Source organism: Pleurodeles waltl, chromosome 12 (assembly GCF_031143425.1).
Source record: "Pleurodeles waltl isolate 20211129_DDA chromosome 12, aPleWal1.hap1.20221129, whole genome shotgun sequence".
Classification (NCBI taxonomy): domain Eukaryota; kingdom Metazoa; phylum Chordata; class Amphibia; order Caudata; family Salamandridae; genus Pleurodeles; species Pleurodeles waltl.
The window spans coordinates 520,991,196-521,010,324 of NC_090451.1; positions in this window are offsets into that span (position 1 = coordinate 520,991,196).

Below are 19,129 nucleotides of genomic sequence, written 5' to 3' on the forward strand. Positions count from 1 at the left end.
TTTACACTACAACTGTTTTCTTTTCAACAATTTGGCCTGTGTAGCTGTTTACATAGGCTGCACAGTGTTATTCTTAAGTGATTTTTGACAGACCTTTTTCAAAGGGCTGGTATTTGCACTTAAGAATATACTTCACATCAGTGCTCCGGGGTCCCCGCAGGCACGCAGAACTATTCAGTGCTTATGACTATCATGGAAATACCCCTACGAGAGAGCTGGAGTTACAGGTAAGAAACCATTCCTTCTGCCTCGCCTTGACAAGAAATATGAGGCCCGAAAGACTCTCCGGCCTGCCTCACGGGCCATCCCAAACCGGACTCAGTCATTGCCCAAGCGGCACAATGTAAATCCAGAAACCCTTCAGCACCAATCTCTACTCCACCGGCCAAAGAGGGTAGAAGGCTCGATAATATAGGGAAGCATTTTTCTTTGATAGCTTCTAATTCTTTGGTTATCATAGGCAGATATGATAGACAGCTATGGGCGGACATTGCTCCCTATCTGGATCAGCTGCCAGAGGACTCTAAATTGGAAGCCAAGAAAGTCTTGCAAGAGGGTGAGAGGTCTTCTGCTGAAGTTATAGACTGTGCAATGGATATTGCCAACATGGCTTTCCGACAGATGGCGGGAGCCGCAGTTCTAAGAAGGGACGGTTGGCTCTGGGCGACTTCGTTTAGACCTGACGTTCAAAACAAAATTTGGGACCTTCCTTTTGATGGTGAAGCCCTATTCGGGAAGCACATTGATGATGCACGTCAGTCAATAAAAACGGATACAGCCAGGTTCCTTGGCATGCTGCAGTTTAAAAGACAGCCCTTTCAGGGAGCTAGAGGTCAGGGGTATTCGTCATATAGAGGAGGATTCCAACAATATAGATATCCCTCCGTCTCTGCGGCTTCTCAGTCCTTTCGTCCCCAGTTCCAGCAGAGGCTGCCTCTGCAAGCGGCTAATTCGAGACCTTCACAGAGAGGAAAAGCTGGAAGGCAAGCGAAGGACACGGGACGCAGACAATGACTTTCTGGTGTCTCCGGCTGCGAACCTTTCCTTGGATACAAAACTAGGGGGAAGGATTTCTCTTTACTTTCTCAATTGGCAAAAAATAACACCAGACCAATGGTCTTAAATCTCATTCAATTTGGCCATACTTTGGAATTCTTACAGTACCCTCCTACAACACCTCCCCTCCCTCGAAGGGTAAAGCACTTGCACTTACTCAAACAAGAAGTCGAATCGATGCTTCTCAAGGGAGCTACAGAGGGAGTTCCACATCAGGACAAAGGAAAGGGATACTACTCTTGATTCTTCCTGGTTCGAAAGAAGCGGAAGAATTGCCACCCAATCCTAGACCCCAGGGATCTCAATACTTATCTCAAAAAACAATAATTCTATATGATCACCCTCACAGACATCTTGTCCCTTCTCAGCCCGGGAGATTACATGTCCACCCTCGATTTACAGGACGCTTATTTCCATATCCCTATACACCCTTCTCACAGGAAATAACTCAAATTTGTAGTGGCCGGAGACCATTTCCAGCTCAAAGTGTTACCCTTCGGTCTCAAATCGCCCCCCAGAATCTTTACCAAGTGCTTGGCTCCAGTAGCAGCTTTCTGCAGAAAGCAGAACCATCAAGTCTTATCGTATCTGGACGATTGACTGGTCAAGGCCAGGTCCAGGTCTCAGGCACGGAAGTCCACATGCGATTGCATTGAGCTGTTCACGAGCCTAGGCTGAACAGTCAACTGTGAAAAGTCAGCCTTCCAGCCCTTAAAAAGGAGAACATTTCTAGGGGTGATATTGGACACTTCCACTAACAATGCAACTCCTAAAGAGGACAGACGGAGGAAGCTCATACCTCACGCGAGACGCTTACAAAAAAGAAAGTATGTTTCAGTTCGCCTCTTCAAGTCCCTGTTAGGGATGATGTCCTCCTGCATTCCATTGGTACCTTTCTGTCGTCTCAGAATGAGGCCCCTACAAGAGCAGCTAGATCTTCAGTGGACGCAGTCCAGGGGGTCTTTCAACAATGTCATCAGAATAAAGAAACCCATGATATCACCTCTAGCTTGGTGGACTCAGGAGTCTCACTTATTGAAGGGACTTTCTTTTCTCCCCTAACAAGCTCCATGGGTGATAACTACAGACGCTTCTCTCGAGGGTTGGAGTGCCTTCCTCCAGAACCTACGAGTCAGGGGCAAATGGAACCCTCATCAGAAGGTCTTTCACATCAATTACCTTGAATTGAAAGCTGTTCGATTGGTGCTTTGCGCTTTTCTTCCAAAAATAAAAGGTTCATCAGTACTCATTTGGACGGACAACACTACAACAATGCATGATATCAACAAGCAGGGAGGAACCAGGTCTCTGCTCTTATCGAGAGAATCTCAGCGCATTTGGGAATGGTCTATCAGCCACCAGATAAACTTTTGAGCGGAACATGTCCCAGGCGTACAGGACATCATAGCGGATTCTCTGAGCAGGTCCCGATCCTCCAACCACGAATGGGAGCTGGATCAAGGAGTGTTGAATCAAGTCTTCTCCCTATGGGGAAAACCAAACCTGGATCTCTTTGCCACCCCACAGAATGCGAAATGCCGATTCTTCGCAAGTCGGGATCACCATCGGGGCTCTTGGGGGAATGCGTTTTCCATGGCATGGTCAGGAACTTATGCTTATGCTTTTCCTCCCATTCACCTAATGCCGACGGTTCTGTCGAAGATCAAGATCGAGCGCTGCAAGCTCCTTCTGATTGCTCTGGAATGGCCTCACCAGTTTTGGTATACAGAGCTCCTTCTCCTCTCACAGAACCACAGCATCCGTCTACCAGTGATGCCCTCCCTGCTAACAATGAACGAGGGCCAAGTTCTCCACCCGGATCCGGCTTCACTTCACTTCACTTGACAGCCTGGCTCCTGAACACCATGAGTTTGCGCATCTAGATATGCCTTCGGATTGTAGAGCCATCCTCGCCAGGGCTGCAGCTGAGAGTACCAGCAAATGTTATCATCTGAAGTGGAGGAGGTTTTGCTCATGGTGTACACAAGCTCAGGTGCATCCTTTTTATTAATCACCACAGCAAATACTGCCTTATCTTCTCCTTCTGGCTAGATCGAGTTTGGCCATTTCCTCGATTAAGGTCCACTTAGCAGCGATTTCCCGCTATAGGCGTGCAGATAACGTACCTCCTTTGTGGTCCACAAGGGTCATAAAGCTGTTTCTTAAGGGACTGTTCAGGTTTTTACCTCCAGTTAGGCCTCCTCCTCCATCGTGGCAGCTTAATTTGGTCTTGTCTCAATTAATGAAACCACCGTTTGAGCCAATTCACAAGGCAGATTTGAAATTTCTATCCTGGAAGGTCTCTCTCCTTCTCGCTCTTTCCTCAGCCAGAAGAGTAAGCGAGATTCAAGCATTCACTATCCAAGACCCTTTCTTGCAGTTCAAGAGGGATAAGGTAATTTTACGAACAAACCCAAAATTTATACCTACAGTCCCGTCGGATTTTCATATAAACCAGCCGGTGGTACTGAAGTCATACTTCCCAAATCCATCAACGCCAGTGGAGCAAGCTCTGCATTCATTGAATGTTCAGAGGTGCCTGAAGTTTTATCTTGATAGAACTAAGCAATTTAGACAATCGAACCAGCTTTTTGTGGCATTTAGTGCTCCGAGTAAAGACCGAGCATTGGCCAAGTGGGGGTTGCAAGGTGGATAGCCTCTGCGATTAACTATTGTCATACAGCAGTAGGAAAACCCTTACAGAATCCAGCGCGTGCACATTCAACAAGGAAAATGGCTGCATCCATGGCGCTTTTTGCAGGAGTGCCCATCCAGGACATCTGTAGGGCAGCCACTTGGAAGTCAACACATACTTTTGCGAAACATTACTGTTTAGAAGAAACTCAGCAAGGTGATGTGGCAGTAGGACAAGCGGTTTTACGACATCTATTCCAGTAACAGTGAGCTGTTGTATTTCTTTATTCCCTTTTCCTGCCAGCCCAGTTTACTTTGCGCACATTGTATAGAATTGTTTCTTCCTTTAAGGTTGTGATATTTCTTATTTTTCTGGTCAAATTGACGTTCTTTTATCATATTTATTGCTTATCTAATATTGTATCTTTCCTGAATGATCTTTTCTTCAATGATTCTGGTTATATATGTATGTTCCATGACTATATGTATATATATATATATGTACAGGTATAGATGTATACTATACAACGTGCTCCATTACTGCTTGCTATTCTGATTCAAGCATGTGAATCTACGAAAGTTCCAATACCCGAGTAAGAAAAGTAGTTACTTACCTTTAACTGTAGTTCTCCAGTATTGGAATCTTTCATAGATTCACATGCGACCCTCCCTCCTCCCCTGGGAAGCTCACAGTTACCTGTTTTCTTCAGATACTGTGGCACTCGTGCTTGGGAAAATCTGAGGGAATGGAGCTTCTCTCAGGAGGGTTCTAGAGTGAGGGGGCCGGGACTTGCTTTGGTCCTTTTTACTCATAGAGCTAAAGATAGGCTACTAAAGTGAAAGCCTTTGGACCTTTTTTCATTGCAGTCTCTTCTATATTGCTGTTTTAATCTACCGGGGGCTCCCATCTCGACGACGGGGAAGGATTCAAGCATGTGAATCTATGAAAGATTCCAATACTGGAGAACTACAGTTATAGGTAAGTAACTCATTTTCTTACCATCAATCAAAGAAAACACAGATTTTTCCAACTTTCTTCTAGGTCCACATCTCACTAGAAATAAACAATTCTTGGCAACGGGAATCTATGCGATTTATAATGAATGGGACAAATACTCAGAAAAAGAAGTTGCAGAAAGAATTAGCCAAATGGATCAGGAATACTTGCAAACAGTTTTAAAAGTAATTGACAATAGTATGCACAAGTTCTTCAAGAAAGTACATAAAATCACATTCTGTCCTCAGCCTTGGACCTCCTCAAAGAAGACTTAGGTCTTTTACAACACGTTCAGGCTAAGTTAAGAGCTATTATATAACTTAATTGGGCATTACAAACACTCAAATTAGGAGTTTGTTGGCGATAGCATTAAGATTGCTCCCCTTCTTTTGTGGATTCCTGTTTGGACCAATGAATGCGCCTCCCTAAATAGGGAGGTGATCCAACACTGCCTGGCCTGTGATCTTGGCCTAGCCATCCCTTGGTTACAATATATCAAACGTTCATTTGTGCTGTTTTTATCATACTGTGTGTGGTTATTTTAGATGTGTTGACTAACAGAGTGCACATGTTGAAATAAATGCACCCGTTAGTTAAAGTATCTTTTTCTTAGCGCATCCTGTGTATGTGTGATTGAAGAGAATGAAAAAGGTTTGTTTCCAAACACCACAGTGTCCCTGGATTCCTGTTTAGGGACTGTAAGTAACCCAAAAGCTTTGACGCCACTTCAACTATGTATTGTCTGGAGGTCTTTGGGGATACAAAAACCTGCCTTTCACATTCAAGCGTGGTGGATTGAACTAAGTTCACTTGTATCACCTATGGCTGGGAAAGCAAACTTTGTAAAGCTGAGCCAAAGTCTCAGTTTAGGCAACAGTGCAGAAATCGAAGGCTATCAGGGTTTACACCCAAGTTGTATGGTTCACAGGAACAGAGATGGGTGCTGTTCATCTAAAGTGTCACAATTATTGATAACCAGTTCCAAGGGCATGCATGATGCTGGTATTGAATATCCGATGCTGGCTTCTATCACAGTATGTGGATGCCCAAATCAGCTTGCAAACATTACAATGCATGTTCTATTGCATACCCCTAAGGGTAGGCACTGTAAGGTTCACCACTGTTTTCTGGGTAAACGGGTTATTTAAAGTATCCTAATAATAATGCCTATAATGCAGTAAGGACCATTGCATGACTGTATCCTCGGACACTTGTTTGGCAGTTCTTTAGTTGCATTGATAGTACATCGGTTTGTGGTGATATATAATTCTAGGCTTACATTCAAGAGGTTACTCAGTACGTAATTCGGAAAAAGGAATATTATATTGGCATAGACCACCATAACTTGCATAGTTTATGTTGCAGACCTACTTGGCCACCTTTCTCCCTGCTTGAATGAAAGCTCTAACAAAGGCCTGACGTCGTGGAGAACTTTATCCCCCTGCCCTTGGGGTATAGGGGTTTCCACAACTGCATTTCAAAGGATCTGTCCGCTAGACTGACATGAAATATGGAAGTGCCAGTGTGGCCAGTATTATCACTACAAATAGTTTATTTGATCTTGCATTGTGAAGGAGGATTGCCATTTCATCCTTTGGTGTGAATCAGGGAATGCTGTTGTTAGAAGTAGATTTTGTTTCCAAGGACTATCACTGAATATCCAGCACTATTAGGTGCATTAATTACAAGAGTGTTTATATGCCTCCTGTGATGAATGGTATACTTAAACTCGAATCTTGAAGAAAGGTTGCCATCCCATACTCTGGTTGGGATCAGGTAATGCCCCTGTGGGTTAGATTTAATTCCCATTGACTGTTTATGGACTACGCCAAGGTATGGTGCACAGTGCAGTTGCAGCGAATTACAATGAATGTCCCAATCCAGTGACATTCAATGAATACAAGGAGTTATGGTGTGCAATGTTTATTGCAATGCATTTCAAAGAAGGTACATTTGATCCTATTACGTGTACAAACCCAGTTCTAAAAGAAGGGTTGCCTTCCCTGTCTGCAGCAAAGATCCAACAATGCCCCTGTTGTGCTGGAATTTGGATTTCATTCCCAATGACAACCGTTCATCCTCCAAAAGATTGTCTGAAAGGTTTGATTGCAGGGAATTACAAAGAATTTGCGAAACTATTCTGCAACTGAGCGTATGTTCAGACCCTGGTTGCAAGTGAAGGCTGCTGTTGTGTCCTCTGGCAGAAATCAGACAATTCCAGTAATGCTGGAATGTTATGTTATAGCATGTTGGTCATTTATGTCAGAAGTTAATGAATGCTGTGCTTTGTAACAGTGAATTGCAACAAGGAAAATCCTATTATGCGTTCTTTCTGTCTTTGGTGGGAATTAGGTAATACCTTTTCTCTCGTAGGGGGTTTCCATATATAGTCATAAGCGCTGAATAGTTCTGCTTGCCTGCGGGGACCCTGGAGCATTTCTCTGAAAATATCTTCTTAAGTGTTATTGTTCAGCTTTCTCAAGGAAGGCCTGCAAAGTAACTTAAGAATGTCATTATGCAGACTAAGAGAGAGGCTACAAATGGCAAAATTCTTCATCCTGTTTGGTTGAAAAAAGGTCCTGCCAGGCAGATATGCATTCAAATGCAAAAATCCTACATTGGCCCTGTTGTGCAGGAATTTGGATTTCAATCCCAGTGACAACCGTTCATTCTCCAAGAGATTGTCTGAAAGGTTTGATTGCAGGAAATTACAAAGAATTTAAGAAACTGTTCTGCAACTGAGCGTATATTCAGACCCTGATTGCAAATGAAGGCTGCTGTTGTATCCTCTGGCAGAAATCAGACAACTCCAGTAATGCTGGAATGTTATGTTATAGCATGTTGTCAGAAGTTAATGAATGCTGTGCTTTGTAACAGTGAATTGCAGCGAGGAAAATCCTATTATACGATTATTCTGTCTTTGGTGGGAATTAGGTAATACCTTTTCTCTCGTAGGCGATTTCCATGTATAGAAATAAGCGCTGAGTAGTTCCACCCGCCTGCGGGGACCCTGGAGCATTTCTCTGAAAATATCTTCTTAAGTGTTGTTGTTCGGCTTTCTTCAGGAAGGCCTGCAAAGTCACTTAAGAATGTCATTATGCAGACTAAGAGAGAGACTACAAATGCCACAATTCTTCATCCTGTTTGGTTGAAAAAAGGTCCTGCCAGGCAGATATGCATTCAAATGCAAAGATCCAACAATGCCCCTGTTGTGCTGGAATTTGGATTTCATTCCCAGTGACAACAGTTCATTCTCCAAAAGATTGTCTGAAAGATTTGACTGCAGGGAATTACAAAGAATTTACGAAACTCTGCAACTGAGCGTATTTCTAAGGGCAGACCGAGCACCAGATTCCGTGGGTATTGTAGCTGCTAAGAAGTTGCATTCTACTTCTCCTTTGTCCTCCTCTCCACTAGACAAGGAGAGCAAAAAACTGGATGCGGCAGGCCGCAAAGGTTGCTCGACATCTGCAATTTCCATGAAGACAGCCAGTGCCACTGCCTTCTTGGGCAGATATGACTGTGCTCTTTGGGACTCCATCCTTCAATTTGCTGACCATCTTCCCAAAATTAAAAAGATTTCCTTGAAGTCATCAACGAAGGTGTTATGGTTTCTAATCAGATAATTAGCCCAGCGGCGGATTCTTCTATATTAGCGGCGCATGGATATTGTCATGGAATATCCCTGAAAAGACACTCATGGCTCCGTCTTACTTCTCTGAAGCCAGAAGCACAACAAAGAATACAAAACCTTTCATTTACAGGTTCTACTCTGTTTGGTTCTCACGCTGATGATGAGATGTCTGGTATGAAATCAGAACTGGACACTCTTAAAGCTGTAGGTACTGAAAAACCTAGAGAACAGCGTAAGACATTCCGTCCTTACCACGGCAGGTTTTTCTCACAGAGATTCCAGACTCCGCAATGGGGGCCACCTAGATCTCAATAACAACAGCAACAACACCAGAGATCATACCAAACTCAGCGCAAGCAAATGCGAGGTCGTTCCACTCAACAAACTACCCAAGGAGGATGTCAACCATCTGCGTCTAAGCCCTGAGCCGTTCCTTCCCCCTCTTCCGTTACCCACTCCGGTAGGGGGAAGCATCTAGCATTACCTGACAGAGTGGCAACGCATCACATCAGACGCCTCTGTACCAAATATTGTGCAAAATGGTTATTGTCTCAGGTTTACAAACCCCCCGCCTTCTATTCCACCGAAGCCCTCCATGTCCCATATCGATTGTCTGAGGGCAGAGGTCAACATCCTATTAAATAAGAAGGCGATAGAACCAGTTCCCACCGATCAACGTGGAAAAGGGATGTACCCAAGGTATTTCCTAATACCAAAGAAAGACAAGCACTAATTCAGACCTATTCTCGATCTAAGAAAAGCCAACAAATGGATTCGAAAGGAGAAGTTCAGAATGCTGGATGTGCATCAGATATATCCCCAGCTTCAGCAGGGAGATTGGCTTTGTTCCATTGACCTTCACGATGCATACTTCCACATTCCCATTTCCAGGAAGCAGCGGAAGTTCCTAAAGTTTCTGTTGGGACAAGACCATCACCAATTTGCAGTACTCCCATTCGGCCTAAAATCAGCGCCCCTCCAAATGTATGGCTGTGGTGGCAGCCCATCTAAGAAAGCATTGAATCTTTGTCTATCCCTATCTAGACTATTGGCTCATAAAGCCATTCACATCTCAAGAAGCCCAACTATATTTCAATTGGACTTATCAACTTCTTCAACGATTGGGCCTTCAAGTCAACCTCGTCAAGTCAACATCATCACCTGTCCAGAGGTTGCACTACTTAGGCGTTACCATTCAAGCAAAGATGGTTCCTTCGAGGTGCGACGTTTATCGATCCTTCTGAAATGTCAAGCTCTCGAGAAAGCCCCTCAGTCAACAGCAAGAATAGTCTCATCTCCTCTAGGATCGATGGCTTCTTGCATCCACCTCACTCCCAACGCTCGCTTCCACATGAGACCCTTGCAGGAGTGTCTAGAAAATCAATGGAATCAATTAAAAAACGATTGGGAGAACGGAATTACTATCTCCCCACATGCAACACGGTCCCTCAAGTGGTGGTGTTCTCCGGACAATCTTCTGAAAGGGATGCCCTTCTACCAGCAAGACCCTTCGCAGACGATAGTCATGGATGCATCGTTGCTAGAATGGGCTGCCCATATGGATCATCTGCAGATTCAAGGCTCTTGGTCTCAGAAGGAGAGATTGTATCACAACAATCTCCTAGAGCTATGGGTAGTTCATTTGGCACTCAAAGCCTTTTTTCTTGCCTTCACCAAGAACACCCGACTTGTTCAGACGAACAATACAGCCACCATGTATTACCTGAACAAGCAGGGGGGCACAAGATCCCGAACTCTATCATTGGAGGCGCAGACAATATGGAAGTGGCTTCTGGCCAGGAACCTAACAATAACAGCGACTCACCTCCCTGCCATAGAGAACGTACAGGCAGATGCTCTCAGCAGAGCGCCGGATGAAAACCATGAGTAGGTGCTGTACGACGACATCGTACCAAACATCTTCTCACTGTTGGGCACCCCCTTCTATAGATCTGTTCGCAACAGCAGACAAAAGAAAATGCCTGAACTTCGCCTCCAGGTACTACCATCCAGGGACATTGGGGAATGCCCTATGGATAGACTGGTCAAACAAATTTCTCTACTCCTTTCTGCCACTTTCCCTAATCCCGGCAGTCCTGATCAAACTGTCCAGCTCCAAAGCGAGAATGATCCTCATCGCTCCAGAATGGCCCCGACAGTGGTGGTTTCCAGACCTTCTTCACTGGTCACTCTATCCACATCTCAGGCTGCTTTGCAGGCCAGACCTTCTGACAAAATTCGGAGGACAGATGAGACATCCCAATCTCTCGTCATTAAATTTGGCAGTATGGCTCCTGAGCTAGTGCAGTATGGTCACCTTAATCTGCCACAAGACTGTATGGACGTTCTAAGAGAAGCATAACGACCATCTACCACATCAGCATATACCTTAAAATGGAAACGATTCTGCATTTGGTGTTTGGACAAGAACACAGATCCCACAGCATGCAGGGAAGATGTTATTCTTCCATACCAGCTAGCAAAATCTGGTTTACAATTCTTGTCCATAAACGTACACCTAGAAGCTCTCACTGCATACAGGAAAGTCCTTCATAAACCTCTTTCTTTTAAATTCCATTCATTAAAGACTTTCTAGAAGGGTTGAAGAATGTTTTTCCTCCTACTAGACGTCCATCTCCACTATGGGAGCTTAATGTAGTTCTTTCAAGTCTAATGCAGCATCCTTTTGAGCCCATACACAAGGCATCTTTCCAACATCTCACTTGGAAAACAGCCTTCCCTGTAGCAAATACATCAGCTTGCAGGGTTAGTGAGATTCAGGCCCTTTGTGCTCATGAACCATACACTGTTTTTCATTCTTCCAAGGTTGTAACGAGAACACATCCAAAATTCCTACCAAAAGTTATATTTGATTTACATGTAAACCATACTATTTCTTTAGCAACTTTCTTTCAAAACCCATCTACTCCTGCAGAGAGAACACTTCACTCTCTTGATGTGAGAGGGTTTTAAAATTTTACTTAGACAAACTAAATCCTTTCGCAAGTCATAGCAACTGTTCATTAACTATGGTCCCGTTCGAACAGGCCTTGCTACCTCCAAGCAATCTCTTTCCAGGTGGACTGTGTTGTGCATTTTGCTCTGTTACCAGTTAGCCAATAAGTCCCTTGTTGGCAGACCTAAAGCACATTCTACCAGGGGCAAAGCAGACATGACTGCTTTGATGAGAAACATTCCCTTAGCAGATATTTGCAAAGGTGCTACTTGGAGGTCTGTCCACACCTTTACTAAGCACTACTGTCTTGACTCTGATGCTAGGGCAGATGCTCAAGTAGGACAGGCTTCTCTTAGAAATCTCTTTGCATGAAGAAATATCGCTCTATTGTTCTGTCTAATCCACTGCTCTCATGGGGATGGGCTTGCTACTCTATTCAGCGCTTATGACTATACATGGAAATCCCCTATGAGAGAAGGAATAGTTTCTTACCTGTAACTCCAGTTCTCTCGTAGGGGTATTTCCATGATAGTCATAAGCAACCCTCCCTCTTCCCCGGTGGAATAGACAAAATAATAGTTTAAATACATTTTCATCTCAGCTAGTAAAGTCTACAAAAAGAACTGAGGTAACTGCCTTTCGCTGAGCATGATGGGATATGGGAGGACCACCTGCCCTTAAAGAAAGGCACAGCTTTAATTTTTAGTCTTTATAATGGTAGCCTATGGGATACACTGCCCTGCACTTCTTCACCCTTATGTAATATTACAAAAAGGTTTATAAAAGATTTTTTCTGTAAAACATTCAAAATATTCATGCCTGTGAATGGATATCTGCCTGGCAGGACCTTTATTCAACCAAACAGGATGAAGAATTTTGGCATTTGTAGCCTCTCTCTTAGTCTGCATAATGACATGCTTAAGTGACTTTGCAGGCCTTCCTGAAGAAAGCCGAACAACAACTCTTAAGGAGATATTTTCAGAGAAATGCTCCAGGGTCCCCGAAGGCGGGCGGAACTATTCAGCGCTTATGACTATACATGGAAATCCCCTATGAGAGAAAAGGTATTACCTAATTCCCACCAAAGACAGAAAGAACGCATAATAGGGTTTTCCTTGTTGCAATTCACTTTTACAAAGCACAGCATTCATTAACTTCTGACATAAATGACCAACATGCTATAACTTAACATTCCATAGAATAAAGATGTAATCTAAAGTATTTGAGTAGACATTTTTGTAAAAAAAACCTCTAAATAAGTGGAGCTCAAGCTTCAGGATCCAGTCAGCAGGAGCCGGAAAAAAGAACTGAGGTAACTGCCTTTTGTTGAGCATTATGGGATATGGGAGGAACACCTGCTCTTAAGGCACAGCTTTACCTTTTAGTCTGTATAATGGCAGCCTATGGGCTACAATGCCCTGCACTTCTTCACCCTTATGTAATATTGCAAAAAGGTTTGTGAAAGATTTTTTCTGTAAAACATTCAAAATATTCATGCATTTGAATGCATATCTGCCTGGCAGGACCTTTTTTCCACCAAACAGGATGAAGAATTTTGGCATTTGTAGCCTCTCCTTTAGGCTGCATAATGACATTCTTAAGTGAGTTTGCAGGCCATCCTGAAGAAAGGCGAACATCAACACTTAAGAAGATATTTTGAGAGAAATGCTCTGGGGCCTCCGCAGGCAGGCGGAACTATTCAGCGCTTGTGACTATCATGAAAATACCCCTATGAGAGAACTGGAGTTACAGGTAAGAAACTATTCCTTATTGCTGAAACAAGGCTTGCCAGCTGTTAATGAATGGATTGCATAAAATAGACATAGTTTTAAGTCATCTCGGGGAATGAACTTAAATCATGCGGGAGGGCTCCCTTGCTTCATTCTAGAGAAAGACCCTTGCCAGCTCTCATGAGCCACTTTAACATCACTTGGCCTGAAATCATTCCCTGTAAGCAATGGCATAGGGCTAGGCCGCCAGCTTCTATCGAGTAGTCCAGGGGGAGGATTAGAAAATTAACTTTACTGTGCAGAATCTTAAGGAGCACTATTTTTGAGCTTCATTGCATACAGTCTCTTGAGTACACAGCTTAAGTACAATTTTGCACCAGGTGGGGCTACGTTTGTCCGATGTGAGCTCACCGCTGACACCTGGATGGGCCACAAACTAACCCAACCAGTGTAATCAATAAACTAGGGCTAGGGGAGCAATGCTATGCACCGGCCAACAAAGTACTGGTCTGCACTGCTGTTCTATTTCATTTTGTTATTGTTTTGTTGTTGGGCTCTCTCTTATATGTCATTGTGTTTTTAAAGCTATGGCCACACTGGTGCACGTATTGGAATATTTTTGCTCAGTTTTATGTTTGTCCTATGTTTACTCCTGTTTTTGAATACCTGTTTCTTTTTTAACCCTTTGAGCATTTTTGCTGCAAATGCTAATTGCTGTAACGCTACTTTTACTTGGAGTTGTTTCTTGTGGCACAGTATACCAACTTTCTAAAGTACTTCGCAGTGCTTAATTTGTAAATAAAAACCTGTCGGTGCCCAAAGCCCTCCTCTGAAACTCGTGGCTGATCGAATTATATGTGTGGCACGGAATACTGAGGCAGTGTAATCCTGAAGCCATTCCGGGCCTCATTTATGTACAGCCACCCCTTGCCCCCCAGCTCACTCTTGCAGCTTTCTGTTTTCTCTCTGTGGTGCTTTCACGTTCTTCTCTTCCCCCGACTTTCCCATAGGTGTCTTTGGATCAGGAAATGGTTGAGGCAGAAGAATAAGTGCCAGCCCTCAAAAATAAGTGCTGGTGCCCCGGACCAGAAACCACCGGCTCAAATTAAGCACTGGTACTTTGTAACAAGGACCGTCCAATGGCGCTGGCGCTAGCGCCTGTAATTGGTGCCACGTTATCTGTGACAGTACAGCACTCTCATTGAGCCTTCTACAGACATATTACTAGGAGGTGGAGCGGTACATAGGTCTACAGTTGTAAACCTCCTTCCCTTTAGTGCCTCTTTGTCCTTCTTCTGTAACCTCTCTACCCTAGGACCCATCTTTAATGGCAGCGTATGTGTTAAACAAGTAAAATAAAATGGCTTACCTCAATGTTCCATTCTTCCATCCTACCTGTAAGCTTCTACTTTTCCATCTTCTGTCCCACCATGGTGCTTTTAGGCACCCTTAATGCAGCATAAGCGATATGCAAAGAACCAACATGGAACAAAATGCGTTATTGGGTGTGTGAATGAGTTACAGAGTTATCTCTGGTAACATGAAAACTGCAGTGGCGTAGTAAGGGTGCCAGGGCCCATATTGTAAGAACAAGGCGAAAGCCCTCCCTTTATACTCTGTTAGTTAGCCACAGTTAGGATCTAAGGAGCCCATCACACCATTGGGCTCCGGTACCATGGAACCTCCTGCACTATTGATTGCTCCCCTCAAACCCCCTCACCCGCAGGCAGCTGCAAAATCTCTCAGCAACATAAAGTGCTATTTAGGAAGTACTGTGAGTACTCCACCTAAAAAGGAGTTGCCTGTACTGACATACATGACACCATGATCAAAAAGTGTAGCTACCAGCATATGTATGTTGTGTGTGTTGAGTAGATTTATGAAAAATGAAGCATACTGATGAAGGTAAATGTTGCCTGTAGCCTGATGAAATGGCTTTGGCCTGTACTGCACTCCGCGCTGGTTTTTGAATAATCCTAATCTGAGCTGAATTATCCTAGAAGCAGAGGCGTGTGGGGTATGTTAGGTCTGCATTAAAAAGGGGTCCTGCATACCAGCAGTAGCATCTTCCCCAGCCCAAGAGCATGCAGATGAATTACGCCACATGGGAACATTATTCTTCAGCATACACTCATACAATGTGCATTACATCATACTTTCTGTTAACTACACCCTAACACCTCCCCGCACATTATGTACTTTCTTTTCAAAGTCCTCACAGAATCACAAGGATCCTAGTGAGCATAACTTCAAATTGCTACATCTCCCTCTTTGTTAAACAAAAGGAGGCAGACATTGGCAAAATCAAATTTCCTCGATCAGTTGACGAGGTACTCTCACTTGTTTGTCTGCTCGGATGATCCAAGATTAAGAAGGTTCACCCTGATCAGGCAACAGAGACAAGGGCTCAGGTGCTTGAGCCGGTCCTGTTGGTGGGGTTGCATCCTGTACAGTTTTAGGACTTGACAAATGTTGTGGTAGGTGTTTAAAATGTGATGTGTCTTGAATGATGGATTGTCAAGGATGATGCGCTGTTTCGGGGGGGGGGGGGTCATTATGACCCTGGCGGTCCTGCTGCGCCACGCCGGCGGTGACAGCCAGACCGCCGACAGCGTGGTGGTGCAGGACCACCAAATTATGACAATGGTAGTGAACTGGCCAGTTCACCACTTGTACCGCCAGTGGGTAGGACCGCCTGGCCGAAGCTTGACCACCTTCGACCCGGCGGTCAACCTAACACCGCATGCGGTATTTTGAGCATCCTTACTGCCAGGGATTCCGTGGCGGCAGCCCACCACGCAATGCCTGGCGGTAAAGATACTGGCGACAGGAATGCTCATTCCTGTTGCTACTGCAGTACTCCCCAACCCCCCCTCCATGTAGGACTCATCCTGACCCCATCAGAAGCTCCCGTCCCCGAAGCAGTGACACCCCTCGCCCCCGATTCCCATTCCAAACCCCCACCCCGATCCACATTAGAAACCCCCGTAACCCGATCCCCATTACGAACCCCCCTCCCCAGGACATCCACGCAGGCACACATCACACATACATACATACACGCACACTCATTCACACACACATGCACACACATCCACAACAACCCCCAAACCCATACATACACGCATTCACACAAGCACACATAAACATGTATACACACGCACACAAACACACACAACACCACCCTCCCTCCTCCATTCACACACACACAACCCCATTCATGCACACAACACTCAACACCTCCCCCACTGTTGGTCGATCACCTTACCTAGTCGTTGCAGTGGTCGCCCGGGAAGGAACGGGGTCCATGGTGCTAGATCCACCGCCAGCGCCCCGTCACCACAACACCGCCATGCCTATTACTAAGTTTTAATAGGCGTGGCGGTGATGTGTTGACGTGGCGGTGCCAGTGGAGCAACCTCCACAGCACCACCAACCATCAGTATGGCTGCTGGTGGCTCTCTACCCAATTTATGGAGGAGAGCCACCAGCAGCCATAATATAGCGGTCTGAAGATCGCCATGACTGGCAGTCTGGTAGCTGGCGGGACTTCCGAAGTCATAATGAGGGCCCATATGTCCTTTGCACTCTACAACCTGTAATGGATCAGCGCCAAATACCGCCAGATCTCGTTTGTCAAAAACTGTCACCTGGGCATAGGGGTGTGATCTGCATATGTTTTCATTTTTCCAAGCTGACGTTGGTGTCTTGAATCTTGTCAGTATTCACCGATCTATCTGGGATCCATTGAGGTAGTTTTGTTCTGATGGCTCTCCCAAATAGCAAGGTGGCTGGACTCTCACCAGTTGTAGACTGAGTAATTGATCGATAGGCCCAGAGGGCTTAACACATGGCTTGGTTTAGATCGATTCCCTCCATGGAAGCTCATTGAATGACTCTCTTGAGGGTGCCCATGAATCGTTCAACTACATTGGCTTGGGGCCAGAGGGGTGTACTGTTTAGGTGTTTGATGTTGAGTCGGAAGAGAAATTCTCTGAACTCTTTGCTATTAAAGGGCAGGCCATTACCATATTTGAGGTTTTCAGGGATGCTCCCTGTTGCAAAGATGTCATGAAGCCATTCTATGACTTTGTCAAGGCTTGTCCAAGATAGGCCTTCCGCCAAAGGAAACCGTTAATATTCATCTATGACTGCCATGAGATGGTGTCCATTTCCTAGAGGCCCCAAAAAATCAACTGCAACTCCCTCTCAGTCATGGGCAGGAAGATCAGACATGATCACTGGGTGCTGCATCACCTTTGGGAATAAACAGTTGCAAATGTGGCATGCCTTCGACTCCTTCTCGACTCACTCATCTAGCCTAGGGAACCGCACTCGATCTCTTAATACTCTTTTGGGGGCTACAAAACCACAGTATCCTTCATGGGCCAGCTTGATGACATGGTGTCTTAGGCTTCCAGGTATGGCAGTTCTCGGGTCACGTAGTATTACGGCTTCTTGTGTGACTGCTAATTCATCCTGTGCATTTCGGAAATTTTGGAATTAGACATCATTGGCAAGGGGCCAGGTACGTCTCCTTGATTGCATGGTAATCAACTCTTTGATTATGTTCATGTCTTCATCTGCATTGGTGGCAGGAATAATTTGTTCCATTACCGATGCTGGTGTGTTGGATTTCACACTAACATTGAGATATGCTTCATCTGTCTTGGATGTTGAACTGTGACGGTGCAGTGGACCTCGTGAAAAGTAATCTGCTGGGTTTTGATTTTTCCTTGGTTTGTGCACAATCTCATAGTCATAATCTTGCAGTCTTAACTCCTACCTCTCGATGCAAGGGGGCATCTTAGCCTTCAGGTTTCCAAAAATTGTAAGCAACGCCTGGTGATCCATGATGATGGTGAATCATTTTCCATTGAGCAATATAGGAAAATATTCACAGGCTCACGCCACGGCCAGACTCCCTTTCTCTGGCTGAGAGTAAGCATGTTCTGTATCAGACAGGGTTGGACATGCATAGGCCATGACATGTTTCTGAGCAGTGAGATGGCTATTGTGTTCACCAAGGATTGCCCCTAGCCCTACCAGGCTCGCATCAACCGCTATTTCAATATGTAACTTGGGGTCAAAGTAGTCCATTTTCATTGCATGCTCAATCACATGTTTAATGTCTTTGAAACTCTGGTCACATTCCGGACGCTTTGTCAGGTCTCTCAAAGGGGCACTCCCTGTAGCAATATTGTTAATGTATCTTGAACAATAACTGGCCATGCCTAAAAAGGATTGCAGCATGGTAGCATCTTGGGGGGGCAGGGGGCAAGTGAATGATTGCTTACATCTTGTCTGGGTCTTGAGTCATTCCCCATCAGAGAATATGTGCTCAAAAAACTTATTTGGATTTGTGAAATGGACACTTTGCGGCATTCAGTGTGAGGCCTGCATCAGCGAGTAGCTGGCACACTTGGGTAAGGGATTTATTGTGTTCTCCCTAAAACCAGTATGTCATCACTGTAATTGAAAGCATGTGTAACAGGTTGGATCACTTAATGAACAACATCCTGAAATATCTCAGCAGTTGAAGTTACTCCAAAACTCAGTTTCTTATATCTGAACAAACCAACATGAGTTGAAAAGGTAGTAATGTTCCTGCATTTCTCCTCCAACTTGAGTTGATGGTATCCTTTATTCAGGACAAGGCGGGAAAACACTTTGGTTCCGTTCAATGGCATGATCATGTCCGCTATGTGTGGAACAGGGTGTCTCTCCCTCTCAATTACTTTGCCTGGCGCATAGCAATACAAATGCATACAGCTCCGATATTGTCCTTTTTTGGTACTACTTCTTTGGACGAAACCCCTGGCTTGAGGCCTGTGGAGCATTCGATTATTTCATGTTTTAAGAGGGCTTCCAACTCATTCTCTACAGGTTCTGGTAGAGGAAGAGCAGCTCTGCAGTGTCACTGAGCAACTTCATTGATTTTAAGCTGTACTTTAATTTTCTTAAGTTTAGGCCATGGAAGAATGACAGGGATCAGCTTGTGATCTCAGACTGAGTACAGATGTTGTAGTTGAGAGATATCAATCCCATGTCAGCAGCAATTGCAAAACTGAGTTAACAGACACTCAACGAAGTCCCTTGTGGAACATAAATGTTGGCTCACG